This window comes from Oncorhynchus masou, unplaced genomic scaffold, assembly GCF_036934945.1.
Source record: "Oncorhynchus masou masou isolate Uvic2021 unplaced genomic scaffold, UVic_Omas_1.1 unplaced_scaffold_2411, whole genome shotgun sequence".
Taxonomy (NCBI): Eukaryota; Metazoa; Chordata; class Actinopteri; order Salmoniformes; family Salmonidae; genus Oncorhynchus; species Oncorhynchus masou.
Genome location: NW_027016839.1, coordinates 5099 through 23373, shown reverse-complemented (window position 1 = coordinate 23373; position 18275 = coordinate 5099). Strand labels below are relative to the sequence as shown.

At 42.0% G+C, this 18275-nt stretch overlaps 1 pseudogene; it reads left to right on the top strand.

Moving 5' to 3' along the window:
- Nucleotides 1-1684: 1684 nt before the first annotated feature.
- On the top strand, nucleotides 1685-11002 carry LOC135539225 (ATP-binding cassette sub-family E member 1-like; annotated as a pseudogene).
- The last annotated feature ends 7273 nt before the right edge of the window (nucleotides 11003-18275 follow it).

Genomic DNA, 18275 nt, shown 5'->3' with positions numbered 1-18275 from the left:
GATTTGTGTGTATTGTTGTGTATTTTTAGATATTCTGCACTGTTGGAGCTAAGAGCACAAACGTTTGCTACACTCGCAATAACATCTGCTAAATATGTGTATGTGACCAATTAAATTAAATTTGGTCTGATTTGAGTAGGCCTATGGTGGTTTAAGGATACTCACTTTGTCTCATTCTGCATTTTGATACAAGTATGTGCCACAACATTGAAGACACCAGTTGCACTGCAGCCAGAGATGCCTTCAAAATAAATGTTCCTATATGATAAATATATTATGATTCATATTTATAAACATCTTAGCATCAATGGGCCTATGTAATTAAAATAACTTGTTTCAATAAGTAACATATTTCCCTTTTATTCATTGATGGCATGGTGAACCCATTGATACACTTGTATTTATTAAGGCCATGCAGGAAATTAAGCCATTGTATCTTACAGAGGTAAAATTATCAGCCAGAGTTTACATTGAAGGCCTCACAAATTCAATTAAACATTTCTGATAATACGCTTCAATTTATTTTTATGAATGTCTAACAGATGGTTCTACTTTGCCATCACCTCAAATAACCGACTCCCACTTTTTATTGTCGTAGATACTAACGTCACAGCGACGCATGGCTGAACGTCGCTAAACTTTACGCATGGGAGCGCCATTTTTCTCCCGGCGTTCTGTCCCAGTTGAGAACACGTTGTTTGAAACGCCGTAGTAAAACGACACTTTAAAACCAAAAGTATCATACCTGGAGGACAGAAACACACGAAGAGTGTTTCTGGGTGAGTTGGATTGATATATAAATTATATTAATGACAAACTTGTCAAATAACATTTTAATGGGCTGCTTGTCCAGCTGGCTAGCTAACAGAGCTAGCACCAACGTCAGCACTGTTCGTTAGCGAATTAACGTTGGCTTGCTAGCTAGTGTATCATAGCCGCCTCTGTTATAATTTCACATGACAGCTGTTCGTTAATTTGATAGTTTATAACTACCAGTTAAATGACCACGTGTTTAATTATAGGTCACTGATAGTTTATAACTGCCAGTTAAATGACCACGTGTTTAATTATAGGTCACTGATACTAGTAAGCTGGCTAACTAGTTTGTATAGCCAACAGTGTCGCCTTTCAGCTGATTTGGATGAAGTGACCGTTAGGGTAACATAGCTAGCTAGGGTAAACTACGTGTTAGTTGGCAAACTTGCTAATGTAGCTAGCTAAACTGTCAGTGGCATCAACACTGCTCAGCTAGTCTCAGTCTCTTTGCTGATAGCTATCATTTCATATTTCAGTGTTACTCGTTATCTAGTTGTACCTACTAAGTTATAACGTTATCCATCTTGCTTTCTTGTCTCGAAGTGGGAGATGGATACGAGATGGAAATAGTTAGATACATTCTTCTCCCTTGCCTTCCCCAGATTTGGGGCACACACTTAATGTGTTGTGAATGTATTGTAATGTTTTTAAAATTGTATAACTGCTTTAATTTTGCTGGACCCCAGGAAGAGTAGCTACTGCCTTGGCAGCAGCTAATGGAAATTCATAATAAATAGTAATTTACAGGCCATTTGTATTCATTCATCCAAACTGTTATTAATCTGACTCACTGTCTCTGCAGATGCTACAGCCCTAACCCTTGTCTGATCTAAACTCCCATATCTCTGTATCGCAGTACTCTGGGAGAGATTCTGCGCCGCCAAGAATTGACAAGAGGCAGGCAGAATGTCAGAGAAAAACACCAGAATCGCCATTGTGAACCATGACAAATGCAAGCCAAAGAAATGCCGGCAAGAGTGCAAGAAGAGCTGCCCTGTGGTTCGCATGGGTACGACTTGTGTTGCATCCTTTCCTACTGTGCTGAACCTTGTACTTGATAATCTAGGCCTATTATAAAATCACTGACACATACACTAACTAATTCCTCCAGGTCTTGAGGCTGTAGCCTAAACCATAGTGCCTCAAATTATCTACAGTTGAAATGGTCCATGTTGACTTTTTTCAAGACTCAATTGTCATTCATCTTTAATCTTTTTGTCTTGCAGGCAAACTGTGCATAGAAGTCACAGCTCAGAGCAAAATTGTGTGGATTTCCGAATCGCTCTGTATCGGTTGTGGCATCTGTATCAAGGTAAAATCGTAACAAAATGACTGACCCTCTGTTGATAGAAAAGTTTTTTCTTTATGCATTGTCCTTCAGTCCTGATTACACAGCACTTAGCACTGACTTCTTTTTTTATTCCAGAAATGTCCATTTGGGGCCTTGTCTATTGTCAACTTGCCAAGCAACCTCGAGAAAGAGACAACTCACAGATACTGTGCCAACTCCTTCAAGTTGCATAGGTGGGTTACTTTTCAAGGTAAAGAGAGCTGTGTTTGTCTCATAGACCTGTAGGCCTAATCTCAATGAATGTTTGTTTCTCTCTTGAATCCATGGAATGTACTTGTGCCATATTCCATTCCAGATTACCCATTCCCAGACCTGGAGAGGTTCTGGGACTTGTGGGCACCAACGGAATCGGGAAATCCACGGCACTGAAAATTCTGGCTGGAAAACAGAAGCCTAACTTGGGGAAGTACGATGTAAGTGTGTAACTATTCGTTTTATGACACAGCCTTTTAGAGAATGTAGCCAGATGTCTAATACATTATCTGGCTTTACAATGTTTAAAGGGTCACTTAAGTCCCTCTGCATAATTATAAGGTCCGCAGAATATCTTTAGTGTCAGCTGAATGACCTTACAATGTCAGCTAAATTACAGAAATGCAACTAGTTACTTAAACACTGTGCTGTGTTACCATCACTCTCACTAGTTTCAAAAGCTCAATTCTCTCCCGTTCCTCCAGGCTCCACCAGACTGGCAGGAGATCCTGACCTACTTCCGTGGCTCTGAGCTCCAGAACTACTTCACCAAGATCCTGGAGGATGACCTGAAAGCCATCGTCAAGCCCCAGTACGTCGACCAGATCCCCAAGACTGTCAAGGTCAGTCAAGCCTGTGGGTGTGGGTTTAGGCCTGTAGAAATTAATGCGGGGATAGAATTGGTGCGTTCCAGATACACAGATCTGTACAGAATTGTTGTCTGATGGGCTAACAGTAGTGCTGTGTTCTGCCACTAGGGGACTGTGGGCTCCATTCTGAGCAGGAAAGACGACTCCAAGACTGAGACCATCGTCTGTGAGCAGCTCGGTATGTTTAGATTGGTTTCTCACCTTGTCTATAATTTGTGTGTAATCCTAACTCTTTCCATTTGTTTAAAAAAAAAAATCCCTTTGACTAGAGGTTGACCGATTATGAATTTTCAATGCCGATAGGAGGACCAAAAAAAGCCGATCCTGATTAATCGCCCAAATTATTTTTTTAGATATATTTGTAATAATGACAATTACAACAATACTGAATTGACAATTACAACAATACTGAATAAACACTATTTTAACTTAATATAATAGATCAATAAAATCAATTTAGTCTCAAATAAATAATGAAACCTGTTCAATTTGGTTTAAATAATGCAAAAACAAAGTGTTGGAGAAGAAAGTAAAAGTGCAATAGGTGCCATGTAAAAAGTTAACGTTCAAGTTCCTTTTAACCTGAGTCTTTTAATATTCCCAGGTAAGAGGTTGTAGTTATTATTGGACTATTTCTCTATACCATTTGTATTTCATATACCTTTGACTATTGGATGTTCTAATAGGTACTTTAGTATTGCCAGGCTAATCTTGGGAGTTGATAGGCTTCAAGTCATAAACAGCACAATGCTTGAAGAGCTGCTGGCAAATGCAGGAAAGTGCTGTTTGAATGAATGCTTACAAGCCTGTTGCTGCCTACCACCGCTCAGTCAGACTGCTCTATCAAATCATAGACTTAATTATAATATAATAACAAACAGAAATACGAGCCTTAGGTTATATATATGGTCAAATCCGGAAACTATCATTTCAAAAACAAAATGTTTATTCTTTTAGTGAAATACGGAACTGTTATGTATTTTATCTAACGGGTGGCATCCATAAGTCTCTAAATATTGCTGTTACGTTACACAACCTTCAAAGTTATGTCATAATTTTGGACAATTCTGGCAAATTAATTGCGGTCTTTGTTAGGAAGAAATGGTCTTCACACAGTTCGCAACGAGCTAGGCGGCCCAAACTGCTGCGTATACCCTGACTTTGCTTGCCCAAAACGCAAGAGAAGTGACACAATTTCCCTAGTTAAAATAAATTCATGTTAGCAGGCAATGTTAACTAAATATGCAGGTTTAAAAATATATATACTTGTGTATTGATTTTAAGAAGGGCATTGGTGTTTATGGTTAGGTACACATTGGTGCAACGACAGTGCTTTTTTCCTTGAATGCACTTGTTAAATCACCCATTTGGCGAAGTAGGCTGAAATTTATCATTGAATTAACAGGCACTGCAACGAATATATGCAACGCAGGACATGCTAGATAAACCAGTAATATCATCAACCTTGTGTAGTTAACTAGTGATTATGTTAAGATTGATTTTTATATAAGCTAAGTTTAATGCTAGCTAGCACCTTACCGTGGCTCCTTGCTGCACTCACATAACAGGTAGTCGGCCTGCCACGCAGTCTCCTCGTGGAGTGCAATGTAATCGGCCATGATCGGTGTCCAAAAATGCCGATTAACGATTGTTATGAAAGCTTGAAATCGGCCCTAATTAATCGGCCATTCCGATTAATCGGTCGACCTATACTTTTGACCCACTTCTACAGTCAAGTTGTCAGTAAAATATACAATTTGGCCAGCAGATTATTTAATCTCTCTCCTGTCCCAGATCTGACTCATCTCAGGGAGAGGAATGTGGAGGACCTATCAGGAGGAGAGCTGCAACGCTTTGCCATCGCTGTGGTCTGCATCCAGAGAGCAGACATGTAAGTCAACAGCTTCAGCGGAAGCCGTCCAAGACTGTTGTTGTGGTTCTTAACGCGGCTCTCTTTATGTGGTTCCTTCCAGCTTCATGTTCGACAGCCGTCCAGTTACCTGGATGTTAAGCAACGTCTAAGAGCAGCCGTCACCATCCGCTCCCTCATCTCCCCAGACAGGTCTGTTACATTACATGATGCTCTCATTAGAGACATGGGTCCTGTTCAAAAGGGCATACAGTAGCAAAGCGTTTTGCAACGGAAAAAGAAAAAACATAGTTTCTCATTGGACAAATTCAGGTAGTACTGCCCTGGCAGTTTTTCTGCTTTATTCCTAGTAAACACCAACCTGGTTGTTCCTCCCTATTTCACTTGGTTTACTTTTGGTTTTATGCCTACTTGAACATTATCCACTGTTCTTCCATCAGCTTTTCTTGTCTTGTAGACTCTTATTTTGTCCTCTCTCCCAGATACATCATAGTGGTGGAACACGACCTGAGTGTGCTGGACTACCTGTCTGACTTCATCTGCTGTCTGTATGGAGTGCCCAGCGCCTATGGAGTGGTGACTATGCCCTTTGGAGTTAGAGAAGGTAGGACCCTAAACACTTCATACTCCACCGTAAACACCACGCTGTCTGTACGGCGTGTCCAGTGCTTATGGAGCGGTCACTGTGGCCTTTGGAGTCAGGAAGGCGAAACTACGTTTACCACCCTCTTACTTCATTCACAATGGCGCCCTGGCTATTGGTATGTGTACTTTATTATTATTATTATTTGCATTGATATCAATGGATAAAGTATATCCTCAGTACATGGCAGGCGACAGTCTCGTCTGTGAAGACAAATGAAGATCTGTCTCAACTTGATCTCTGCTACAGTAAACCCCCACTCTGGCCCCACTAGGGACTAACTCTAATCGGTCTGCTGCAAAGCCAACTGGTACAGACATTTCAAAGCCTTAAGGCCGTAGCCTAGCGCAGCACCCCATAGACCACCCCTCTGTCACTTACCCTCCAAATGGTAACACAGCTTTTCACAATCTGTCAGTGGAGCATATCACCACAACCAATGGATATCTTCCCAATGCACACCTGTCCTGTTCACTTGACTACTTCACCTCTAACCCCAGGCCTCCTCCGCTCCTTTCTCCAGGCATCAACATCTTCCTGGACGGCTATGTGCCCACGGAGAATCTGCGCTTCAGGGAGATATCGCTGGTGTTCAAGGTAATGTGATACAATTAAGCCTGATGATATGTGGCATATGGCCAATATACCACGGCAAAGGGCTGTTCTTATGCACGACGCAACGCAGTGCCACAAACCCCAGAGGTGCCTTATTGGTATTATAAACTGGTTACCAACGTAGTTAGAGTAGTAAAAAGTATATGTTTTTTGTCTTACCCGTGGTATGTGGTCTTTGAGCCAATCAGCATTCAGGGCTCGAACCGTCCAGTTCATAATAATGTACTAATACAACACTAGGTGGCGGAGACGGCCAACGAGGAGGAGATCAAGAGGATGTGCCACTACCAGTACCCCCACATGAAGAAGAACATGGGAGACTTTGCCCTGGAGATCCTGGAAGGAGAGTTCACTGACTCTGAGATCATGGTCATGCTGGGAGAGAATGGTGAGTAGGCGGGGGAGGGGTGTGTGTGTGTCTTTTATCAACCAAGTTCCATATAATGAGTGTTATTTCTAAATCCTCTCTTTCAGGGACGGGCAAAACCACGTTCATCAGAATGCTGGCTGGCCGTCTGAAACCAGATGAAGGGGGTAAATAACATATTGACAAATTTTAGTTCCTCTTCACATCGTCTAATTGCTGGAACAATGTACTCTAATATACACTGAGTGTATAAAACATTAGGAACACCTGCTCTTTCCGTGACAAAGAATCCAGGTGAAAGCTATGATCCCTTATTGATGTCACTTGTTAAATCCACTTCAATCAGTGTAGATGAAGGGGAAGAGACAGGTTAAATAAGGATTTTTAAGCCTTAAGAAAATTGAGACATGGATTGTGTGTGCCTTTCAGAGGGTGAATGGGCAAGACAAAATATTGAAGTAGGACTGGTTTGATGGCTAAAGGGGGTGGTGCAACACAATATTAGGTAGGTATTTTTATTGTTTTGTACACTGTCCATTTTTCCTAAACATTTTTTATTACTTCCAAAGGGGAAGTGCCTATCCTGAACGTCAGCTACAAACCCCAAAAGATCAGTCCCAAATTCAAAGTAGGTACCAACCAGTCACTGCCTTGACAACTACACACCTCTAACACAGACACCTGCCCCTCATCTCATGAGGACTTCCTCATGTCCTCTGTCTGTAGGGTAGTGTGCCCCTCAGCCCCTGACTAACTTCCTCATGTCCTCTGTCCGTAGGGTAGTGTGCGGGCTCTGCTCCATGAGAAGATCCGAGACGCCTATACTCACCCCCAGTTTGTGACTGACGTCATGAAGCCTATGCAGATTGAGAGCATCATCGACCAGGACGTAAGTTGTGCTTTCTGGGTTGTGTTCAGTTCTCATTGAATGTTTTGCAACGATGAGCAACTACTTCCTTAACTTGTCCATTTAAAACAGAATAAAACATGTCTAATGCAAATCACTTTCCTACTTTCCTTCATTGACGGCCTAGGAACAACTGCCTTGTACAGGGGCAGAACGACAGATTTGTACCTTGTCAGCTTGGGGATTGAACTTGCAACCTTTCGTTTACTAGTCCAACGCTCTAACCACTAGGCGACCCTGCCGCCCCATACATACCATACACACTGGACCAGAGAATGAAAGCAAGCATTTCTTATTGGACATGTCCAGGTACTCCCTGTTTCAGTCCGTTTTCCTCCGTTTGGTGTCTAATGAACACCCCACTGCTTGTCTCTGTAGGTCCAGAACCTGTCTGGAGGAGAGTTGCAGAGGGTGGCCATGGCCCTGTGTCTGGGGAAACCAGCTGATGTCTACCTGATAGACGAGCCCTCCGCCTACCTGGACTCTGAGCAGCGTCTTGTGTGTGCCAAGGTCATCAAAAGGTAAACACACACACTCTGATCCTAGATCTGTGGTTAGGGTGGGGTGAACTTCTACCTCCAGCAAAGCGATCCACCTCGTGCTGTACATTGCTCACAGCAGTACCATTCACAAACCCTGAATATGTTGTTTGACAGGAAATACAGAAACCCTACAACCTCCCAAACCTTAATGGACGCCATTGATTTTGATACATTCATTGTTTGTAGATTCATCCTCCACGCCAAGAAGACTGCGTTTGTGGTGGAGCACGACTTCATCATGGCCACCTATCTGGCTGACCGCGTCATTGTGTTTGACGGTATTCCCTCGCGAAGCACCGCTGCCAACACGTACGTTAACCTTCCACATTCATTTGGCATGAGTCTCATCCACTGATTTACCCAGCAGCATGACGTCTGCTGTTCTTATCTGTGGTGGCTTTTAATATCTGATGTTCTTATCTGTGGTGGCTATTGTTTTCTTCCTCTAACTTGATGGAACTCTTAGCTCTTTCAAACTGCTTATTGGTTCATTTGTAAGCAAACTGGAACATCAATTTCAGTCAGGATTTGACAGTCTGACAATGTGGTATTTTCATGACAAGACAGATGTTTAGCTCTTAAGCAACTGTGTAACACGGGCCCGTCATCTTTTGACCTCTCAGGCCACAGACCTTACTCGCAGGGATGAACAAGTTTCTATCACAGCTGGAGATAACGTTCAGGAGAGACCCCAACAACTTCCGACCAAGGATCAACAAGATGAATTCCATAAAGGTACAGGGTAGAAGTCGACCGATTTTAATCGGAATGGTCGATTTAATTAGGGCTGATTTTCAAGTACATAACCATCGGAAATCGGTAATTTTGGATGCCGATTAAAAAAAATATATACATTTTTTTTTACACCTTTTATTTAATCTTTATTTAACTAGGCAAGTCAGTTAAGAACAAATTCTTATTTTCAATGACGGCCTAGGAACGGTGGGTTAACTGCCTTGTTCAGTGGCAGAACGACAGATTTTTACCTTGTCAGCTCCGGGATTCAATCTTGCAACCTTTTGGGTAAACTAGTCCAACACTCTAACCACCTGCCTCACGAGGAGCCTGCCTGTTACGCGAATGCAGTAAGAAGCCAAAGTAAGTTGCTAGCTAGCATTAAACTTCATCAATCATAATCAATATTACTAGTTTATCTAGCGTGTCCTGTGTTGCATATAATCGATGCAGTGCGGCATCTGCGAAAAAGGACTGTCAATGCCTTTCTTAACATCAATACACAGAAGTATATATTTTTAAACCTGCATATTTGGCTAAAAGAAATCCAGGTTAGCAGGCAATATTAACCAGGTGAAATTGTGTCACTTCTCTAGCATCCATTGCACGCAGAGTATATGCAACAGTTTGGACCGCCTGGCTCGTTGCGAATTAATTTGCCAGAATTTTACGTAGTTATGACATTAAAGGTTGTGCAATGTAACAGGAATATTTAGACTGATGGATGCCACCGTTAGATAAAATACGGAACGGTCCCGTATTTCACTGAAAGAATAAACGTCTTGTTTTTTCGAGATGATAGTTTCCGTTCTACCATATTAATGACCTACGGCTCATATTTCTGTGTTATGTTATAATTAAGTCTGATTTGATAGAGCAGTCTGACTGAGCGGTGGTAGGCAGCAGCAGGCTCATAAGCATTCATTCAAACAGCACTTTTGTGTGTTTTGCCAGCAGCTCTGCTGTTTGACTTCAAGCCTATCAACTCCTGAGATTAGGCTGGTGTAACGATGTGATGTGAAATGGTTAGCGGGGTGCACGCTAATAGCATTTTAAACGTCACTCGCTCTGAGACTTGGAGTAGTTGTTCCCCTTGCTCTGCATGGTTAACGCTGCTTCGAGGGTGGCTGTTGTGTTCCTGGTTCGAGCCCAGGTAGGAGCGAGAGAGGTACAGAAGTTATACTGTTACACTGGCAATACTAAAATTACTATAAAAACATCCAAAGGTATATGAAATACAAATGGTATAGAGAGTCCTATAATTCCTGTAACTACAACCTAAAACTTCTTACCTGGGAATATTGAAGACTGTTAAAAGGAACCACCAGCTTTCATATGTTCTCATGTTCTGAGCAAGGAACTTAAATGTTAGCTTTTTTACATGGCACCTATTGCACTTTTACTTTCTTCTCCAACACTTTGTTTTTGCATTATTTAAACCAAATTGAACATGTTTCATTATTTATTTGAGGCTAAATTGATTTTATTTATGTATTATATTAAGTTAAAGTAAGTGTTCATTCAGTATTGTTGTAATTGTCATTACAAATACATTTTAAAAATTGTCCGATTAATCGGTATCGGCTTTTTTTGTCCTCCAATAATCGGTATCGGTGTTAAAATCATAATCGGTCGACCTCTATTGAGTGTTTAAAACCTACATTTTTATTTACATCCCTTTTGTGCTTTTAGTAAACGTATTGACTTTCAGTCATTTCATTCAACATCACTCCATTTTATTTTATTTGCTCTCACCTGTTGTATATCTAGGATTGTGGCTCCTCTGTAACCCAATCTATATGTTGTATATCTAGGATTGTGAACAGAAGAAGAGTGGGAACTACTTCTTCCTGGACGACTAAAGGACCAAACCCTCCCGCCATCAGAGACCTCCATATCCATCCTCCTCAAGCCCTGACACCTGTATGGCTGTTCCAGTACCCACACTAGCATTCCATGGTACATTGCTCCGTTCTAAGTGATGTTAGTGTGGGTATTTGAACGTAGCCCTACCCTACTGGCCCCCCCTTGGGCTGATGGCTTAGAGACCCAACCTGGGTGGACCACCAGAGTCCATACGTATGCGTGCACACACAGGGTGAGTTTGTTTTGCATTGCCTGGTGCCCTGGGTTTACATATTAGACCATTGGTCCTAAAGTGAAATCTTTAACCACCCGTGTGCACAGGGCTATGCAAAACAAACTCGCCCACACACACACCTACCTTTGGGAGCCAAAGGAGTGTTTTATCAAAGAGTCATCCAATTCATGTCATTTTAAAATGGTATCTTATGAATAAACACCATTTCCTGAGTATGGAGGTGTTTTTTGAAAGTGAAATTGTGGGTTTTGTCCACAAGAGGGCAGCAGACTATTGCGGTTCATTGGTTCTCCATCAAAAAATGCACATCTGAAGTAATACACAATCTATTTACTCGAATTAAAGGCAATATACCTTCATATTCTGCGGTTCAACAATTAAGTGTCTCTATACAGTCCTTGTCAATGTGTTATAGTTAATGACAATTATTATTCCACAATTCAATTTGTCCTCCAGACCAAGTATCAAGTTTCTAGCATTTACACAGCAATTCACCCAAAACCACAATTCCTTTTATTTACAGTGTTAAATAACACTGTTAGAATGTTTTTTTGTGAACAAGTATTTATTTTGTCTTTACAAGGTTGGTAGCAACATGTGGAAATCTGTTGCAGCTCAAGTCAACTACAAAACATGCAACGCTCTATGGGCTGGTTGGCGAGCTATAGGTAGCAAGCTAGTAAACGTAGCTACATACAATAATACTAAAGTTAATATTAGCATGTGAAGTAGCTAGCTAGCTGTAAAATCGCCTAAACCAACTATCATGTAGGAGTCTTAAAATCTCACCAGGGGCTCGCAGTGTAACATTCGCAACGACACCCTGGACTAAAGAGGCGGACAAATAGAGCCTCTGTTAAATTACAGATTTCTCGGTGTAGGAATACCGCAACCTCCCACGTTATGACAACAGCCAGTATTGAAATCTGACATGCAGTTTTGGGGAGTAATGGCGTATATGTAATCAGTTACATATAAGGGACTACAAAAACTACCTGTAATCCGTCACATTACCCGCAAAATATTGTAATCAGATTATATACTTTTGAAAAACGAGATGTTTACTTCGAGGATTACTTTTAAATTCCGAAAGGATATTTTCGAAAAATCTTTGACACTTCTGTTTTTGTCAATGACATTCAAATCAGCATTGAAAAAAGGTTCACTTGAAGTGTGTTTCTTGACACACCAAATGTGTTTGATGGATCGTGGGAAAAGAAAGGAATTGTCTTTTTGTAGGCTACTGTCCAAGCTGTCTTCCAATTGTGCGACTGCTGTCAGCAACCAACTTGAATAAACACTTGGAGGTAAGGATGACAGCAGTGGTGTAGTCTACGGCGATACGGATATCACTTATTATTGATAGCTACATAGCACATTGATGCGAAATCACACTGCTACTCTCATTTAGCACTTTACGGGTTGTGGGTGGCTGTTCACTCATCTAAATATTTTAACCCAATAATGGTTGAATTCGATACATTTAAATTGCCTATTCATCATTGTTTTTGAAACCAGTGGACAGCCAATGAAAAATGTGCTCTTGCAACAAGTGCGGATCCAAGCCTATGGAATAAAAGTGTGGCTTTTATTGCTTAATGTAATTCATGTTGATAATTAAAAAATATATCCATTGTCCTAATGGACACTTGCTTGAACTTGTACACCTTTGATAGACTTAAAGGGGCAATCTGTAGTGGCTACATCCATTTTTGGATTTATAAATTAGAATGATCTATCCATTGATTTAAAAAAAGTATAATTTATAAATGCCTCATGAGTTTAGAACCCAAAATATTAGCTTGTTTTATTCCAATGTTTATGAACATTGTAAATGTAAACACACACTGTATATAACCTCAACATGGTTAAAAACATTGTTATATCATGGATCGTCAGTCCTTGCATCCATAGCTCTGTCTATTAATCTGAGTGGTTACATTTCTCCAGGCCCATCCCTCAACCAAAACAGGCGGGGTGTCCATTTTAATCTGTGGATTTGCCCTTTAAACAGCTGCATATTATCAAGATATCAAAGTGTCACCGACAAGGTTAACAATAGGCCTATAGCAAATGCAGCATATGGCATTCATTTTTCACATGAAAATAGCACTTTTCAGTAGTGCTCAAAGCATGCCATTCCCTGAGCTCAACTCGAATCAATGAGCCAAATCAGTCCTCGTTGACAACAAAATCATAAACAGAGTAGGGTTGGCTAATAAGTCCGTAGCTCAAGTTAAAACAATTTGCCTAATCTATTATTCCATATTTCCAAGTCCTATTCTTGAAGATCAAGGAGTATAACATTTATTGGAATGACTGGAATTCTGATATACTTTGGTTTTCAATGTAAAGATATAATTGAATCATATATGTAGTAGAAAGCGATGGGTTAGAAGAAGCCGACACAACCAACCCATAAAGTAACACTTTACATCCATATATGGCCAGCTATGTAAACTAACATTGAACAACATCTATTTCAGGATAAATCAATTGGTAACATACATTTGTCTTCTTCTAATGCCTCTTAAGGAGAAAGTAAACTAAAAGTAACAGAATGTAATCAGATTACGTTACCGAGTTTGGGTAATCCAAAATTGTTACTGATTACAATTTTTCACAGATAACTAGTAACTAACTGATTACATTTAGAAAGTAACCTACCCAACCCTGGACATGTATGATATAGGTTTTCATGATCAAAAAGCTGTATTCCTATTAACTTCCAGCATAGATAGAACATTGCTCAGAGATGCACAAAAACAATATAACAATCAAAATGGGTGAATCTTTCCCTTTAAAGGTGCAAATGACAGAATATCCAAACTTGAATTCTATATTGTACTGTTTCAAAGTCAACCATGCAACCAACCACTAGATGGGGGTAAAGAGCCATTAACTATTAAGAAATAGAGTTTTGCGTTGATGTTCATTATGTTCATTATGTTCAATGTTAATAGTGATGGCTGTCACAGCAGAGCGAGGGCTAGAGGATTCCTCCCTTTGAATAGGAGAAAAACATTTGGAAACTCTGAGCTTGGTACATGACAAGGTTGGCTATGTCTGAGTTGTTTTGGCTTTTTTTCTCATTTTTTTTCTATTTCTTTTGTTCTCTCAGCGTGGTTGGGAAGGGCCCATCAGTCAGCATTTCACTGTTGGCCTACACCTGTTGTTTACAAAGCATGTGACAAATCAAATTTGATTTGAAATGGAAATCTTGATGATTGTGGAGAGATCGGTTGGTTGGCCCTCTGGCCCCTGGTATAAAGTAGTACGCTATACAGGGAATAGGGTGGGATTTCAGATGCAGCCACTGTCATTTTCCAGATGGTGACCCCCTCCATATCATTGTCCTATGGGGATTAAGCAACTGATCTCTCAGCCATCCTCTCCATTATACTCAGAGGACTCATAAAGTGTAGTATATAGTAGGCGAGAGGTTATTGGAGATCTGTAGACAGCAGACCTGGGTTCAAATATTCTTTGAAATCTTTCAAATACTTAACTGTTGATTTGGCCTGCCTGCGGTTCTAGATGGACTGGGTTTACAGCTGTGCGACTATTCTACTGGTTCCATTGCGCCAGGCAAGCTCAATAACCCTCAAATAAAGAATTTGAAGTGATTTTCAAATAGTATTTGAACCCAGGGCTGACTGTCACTGTACTGTCCTGAGAGGGTTGCTGTGGTAATTGGCCATGATCGATGGGATGGGTCTCCCCCTTAGGCCTAGGCTGCACATTGAAGGAGGAGGGTGGAGATACTAGAGAAGAGAGATGGGGAGAAGATATGAGGGGAGATACTAGAGGAGAGAGGGGGGATAGGGGAGGGAAGATATTAGAGGGAGAGAGAGGGGGAAGATATTAGAGGGAGAGAGATGGGGAGAAAGATATGAGGGGGATATAAGAGGGAGAGAGAGAGGAGGGGAGAGATAGAGAGTGAAATGGGTGAAAGACTAGAGGAGAAAGGGGGAAGATACTGGGGGAGGGGGAGATATTAGAGAAAGGGGGGAAGATACTACAGGAGGGAGAGGGTGAATAACTAGACTAAAGGAGGGGTAGCGTGGGAGGAAAGAGTGGTGGTCTGTCTGCCCTGGAGTGGGTAAAATGATGCAACAACCCCTAATCAAGAACGATTGGATTGGAGCAGTTAACTGAGCTTGTAACCACATTACCCTGACCCTAACCCCCATGACCGCCTCCCTCCTAAAGTCCCTCCACCTGCCTCCCCCGGGTGCAGGGCAGTGAGGACACAGCTACATGCAGCCCAGGGGGACTAAGGTGTGGTGCTACAGAGATCAATCCACCACTGGTCTGGAGGTGGGTGGCATGACATCATCATTCAGTCTGGGTAGGTGGGTGCTGCTTGCCTCTCTCTCTCCCTAAAGGTCAACAAAGCAAGGGAGGGATGTCCCCAAGCTTCTGCTTCTTTAACAAGTGTTCAATTCAACAACCCTGCTATACCCACACATACTGACATTTTAACAGGCATTTCATGATAGGTGAAACGTAATAATGTTCATTGAACCGTTCGGTTATATGCCTCTTAATTGCGTGCTGCGCCTCAAAGTTCTGGAAATCAGCGGTCCTTTTTATTTGTTTGTCTTACCAGACCTGCTTTAAGATGGTGCAGTTATCACCTGATATTCTTTCGACTGGACATGGTGTCCTTACTCCAAGACCATCATTGTGTTGTAACAATAATACATTTTTCTTTCATTGAGCTAAATCTTTATCACGATCCATTTTAATGAGTAACTTATATCTAATGACTACCACAGCTTCCCCGCTCCTTGTGTTACTCTGTACTCATTGATGATCGACTCCAAACTTACCCTAATGATCTAATTCCAACCACTGCCTGAGTGATTCTTACATTTATTAATAAAAAATTTAAAAAATCAGTCATCACCACTTTGTTTGGGAACTGTGATCTATTTTTGCCCGCTGCTGTTACAGTACGTTCTGGTGTTTGGAGGCCAATCCAGGAAAAGAGGTGACGTCATGATGCTATCGCTTACAATGCTCTCTCTCAACTCCCAGATGTACACGTGTGTGTGTGTGTGGGTGTGTGTGCGTGTCTCGTGAGAGATGACCTCATCACTGCACTCCATTAAAACAACATCCATGTAATCTAGCAGATTTAGCGCAAATTTTTGCCCCATTGCGACCCCTACTACGAAAGCAGATCCATATTTAGTATGACATACTGTACTATATCAGTGTTGTGTTCTGTGTTTATATCAGAGATAGAATAGTGCTGGATGTACAGTATGAGATGATTAGCTTTAGGATGTTCTGTTATCTCAAGGCTATAGTTACTTCATCCATTTCCTCCACTTCCTCTATTAAAGATCCATTAAGTGGTTGAGGAGAACCTTGCATGGTACATCTTGTCACCCCTGACATCACCTCACAAGAATATTTTGTATAACCCTCCGTAAATTAAATCCATTGCTCATTCCCCTTAATGGAGCTTCTGAATGAGCGTTGTGTGCTACCGCGTCCTCTCCAAAGGCCTTGAAGAATGTTTTGTGGTCTTCTAGTCACATACGTAACACCAGCGTGGATGGGTCATGAGATGGATGCCTGAAAGTGAAGGTCTATCTGAGAATTCACCAGCATGTGTCTAATAAAATACAACACATCTCACAGCTAGGAGAGGCCCAGTGTGTCACCTTCCCTTCTCTGTTGTAGCCCACAAACCCATCGCTTCGGGATGGATCCTTGACTGACAGCCGTGAGCTGCTGTCTGATGCTGACTATTCCATTCATCCACCAAGTGACCGTGGCAGCTGATACTTCTCCCCAAAAGTGCCCCCACCAACCCGCCAATCCCTGGGGACAGGGCATCCCAGACCACCCTCCATGGTGCCCTGCCTTGGGGGCCTCTTCTGGGGGTAGTTGGGTGGGGGTGGGGGGCAGGCGACCAGCCCCAACCGTGATTTTTAGACACAGCCGACAGTCTGCCATCTCAGTTTACATACGGCGGGTTCACAAATAGCACATTGTCCTCAGAGACAAACGGCAATCACCAGCGGACCTGTGATCAGATCAGAGGGGTGAGGAGTGGCGTGTGTGTGTGTGTGTCCTCACAGGCTGGGGTTTGAGTCATAATGGAGAAGTGACATAGTAGGGTACTACTGATGCATTCTGTTGTTGCATACCATGTAGGTGCACGTGTCAGTGCATAGCTGTGTGCATGTCTGCCTTGTTATTTTGCAATTTAGAGAGTCATGGTGACAATAGCCAATGATATATACACAGCAATATGCTTGTTGTGGTCACTGACATGAGTGAGTGATACCTGAATGTTTCAGTATGCTACAGAGGAAGGCTTAGGGCATTGTGCTGTGCAGTGACTGGATGGATATAGTAATCCCTCAGCCCGTAAAGAGACCGTTTTAATATTACCACTCCCAACATTATTTCTAGAAGGACTAGTGGAAAGCTGCGTCAAGAGAGGCGCCCGTTTGAAATGTGAGCTGGCCATACTGCCTGCCAGAATGCCTGTCGTTACTGAAAAACCTACCAGGCCTGCCAAAGTCCTCCGGTGGGGGGGGCAACGTCCCCACTCGCACCACCCGCCGGTCTCCTCTCCTCTAAACACGTCTGTCATCGTTCGTCGTAGAGCATTCCGATGCCCGCGCCAATTCATGGACGTCTATGGAACGCTGTGCAGCAATCCAACCTTCCAGTTATGCTCTTCCTCATGCCATCTAGCCTAGAGACAGGCTGAGTTCCAATGCTTTTAAATGGGCCAATGGCACGCTGTCCTCATGACCTCTGATCTCAAACAACTAAGTGAAATCAAAGTGGCTGGCCATGCGCCCACAACATTAAGTGTATGATATTAAATGCCCACAGTCACTAACCATTGGTTCCACCTCTTATTGGTTCCCACCTATCGCGTCTAATTTTAGTCATTTTATATCAGTGGTCACTAAGGAGTGGACGGACAGGTTTAAGATGAAAACAGGTGTACCAGGATCATAAGTCTCACCATACCAGTGATGTCAATGACTCACACTACTAACCATTGGTTCCCACCTTTGGTTACCCACCTATCGTCTTATTTTAGATCAGTGGTCACTGGTCACTAAGGAGTGGTCAGATAGTTTTAAGATTGAGTCGGGTGTAGTAGGTTATCTTAGGTCTGGGTCAGATATACATTGAACCTTTTTTTTGTTGGTTAGGTTTGGTCTCGGGAAGAGCTGATCCTGGATCTGTGCTTAGAAAGCAACGCCTTCCATTATTTAGTACACAGGCAGTGTGTGTTTGTGTGTGTGTGCGTGCATGCCTGTGTTTGTGTGGTAAAGAGAGATGGGAAGGTGACGACCTCTCCAATAGATCTTTTCTCTTCTCCGTCACTCCGAGGTATCCAGCTGTGTGATGACCTAACAATAGGACCTGTCATAGAACATCTCAGGAAAGAAAAAGACACACACACACACACACACGCACACATCACTAGAAATAATGGTGG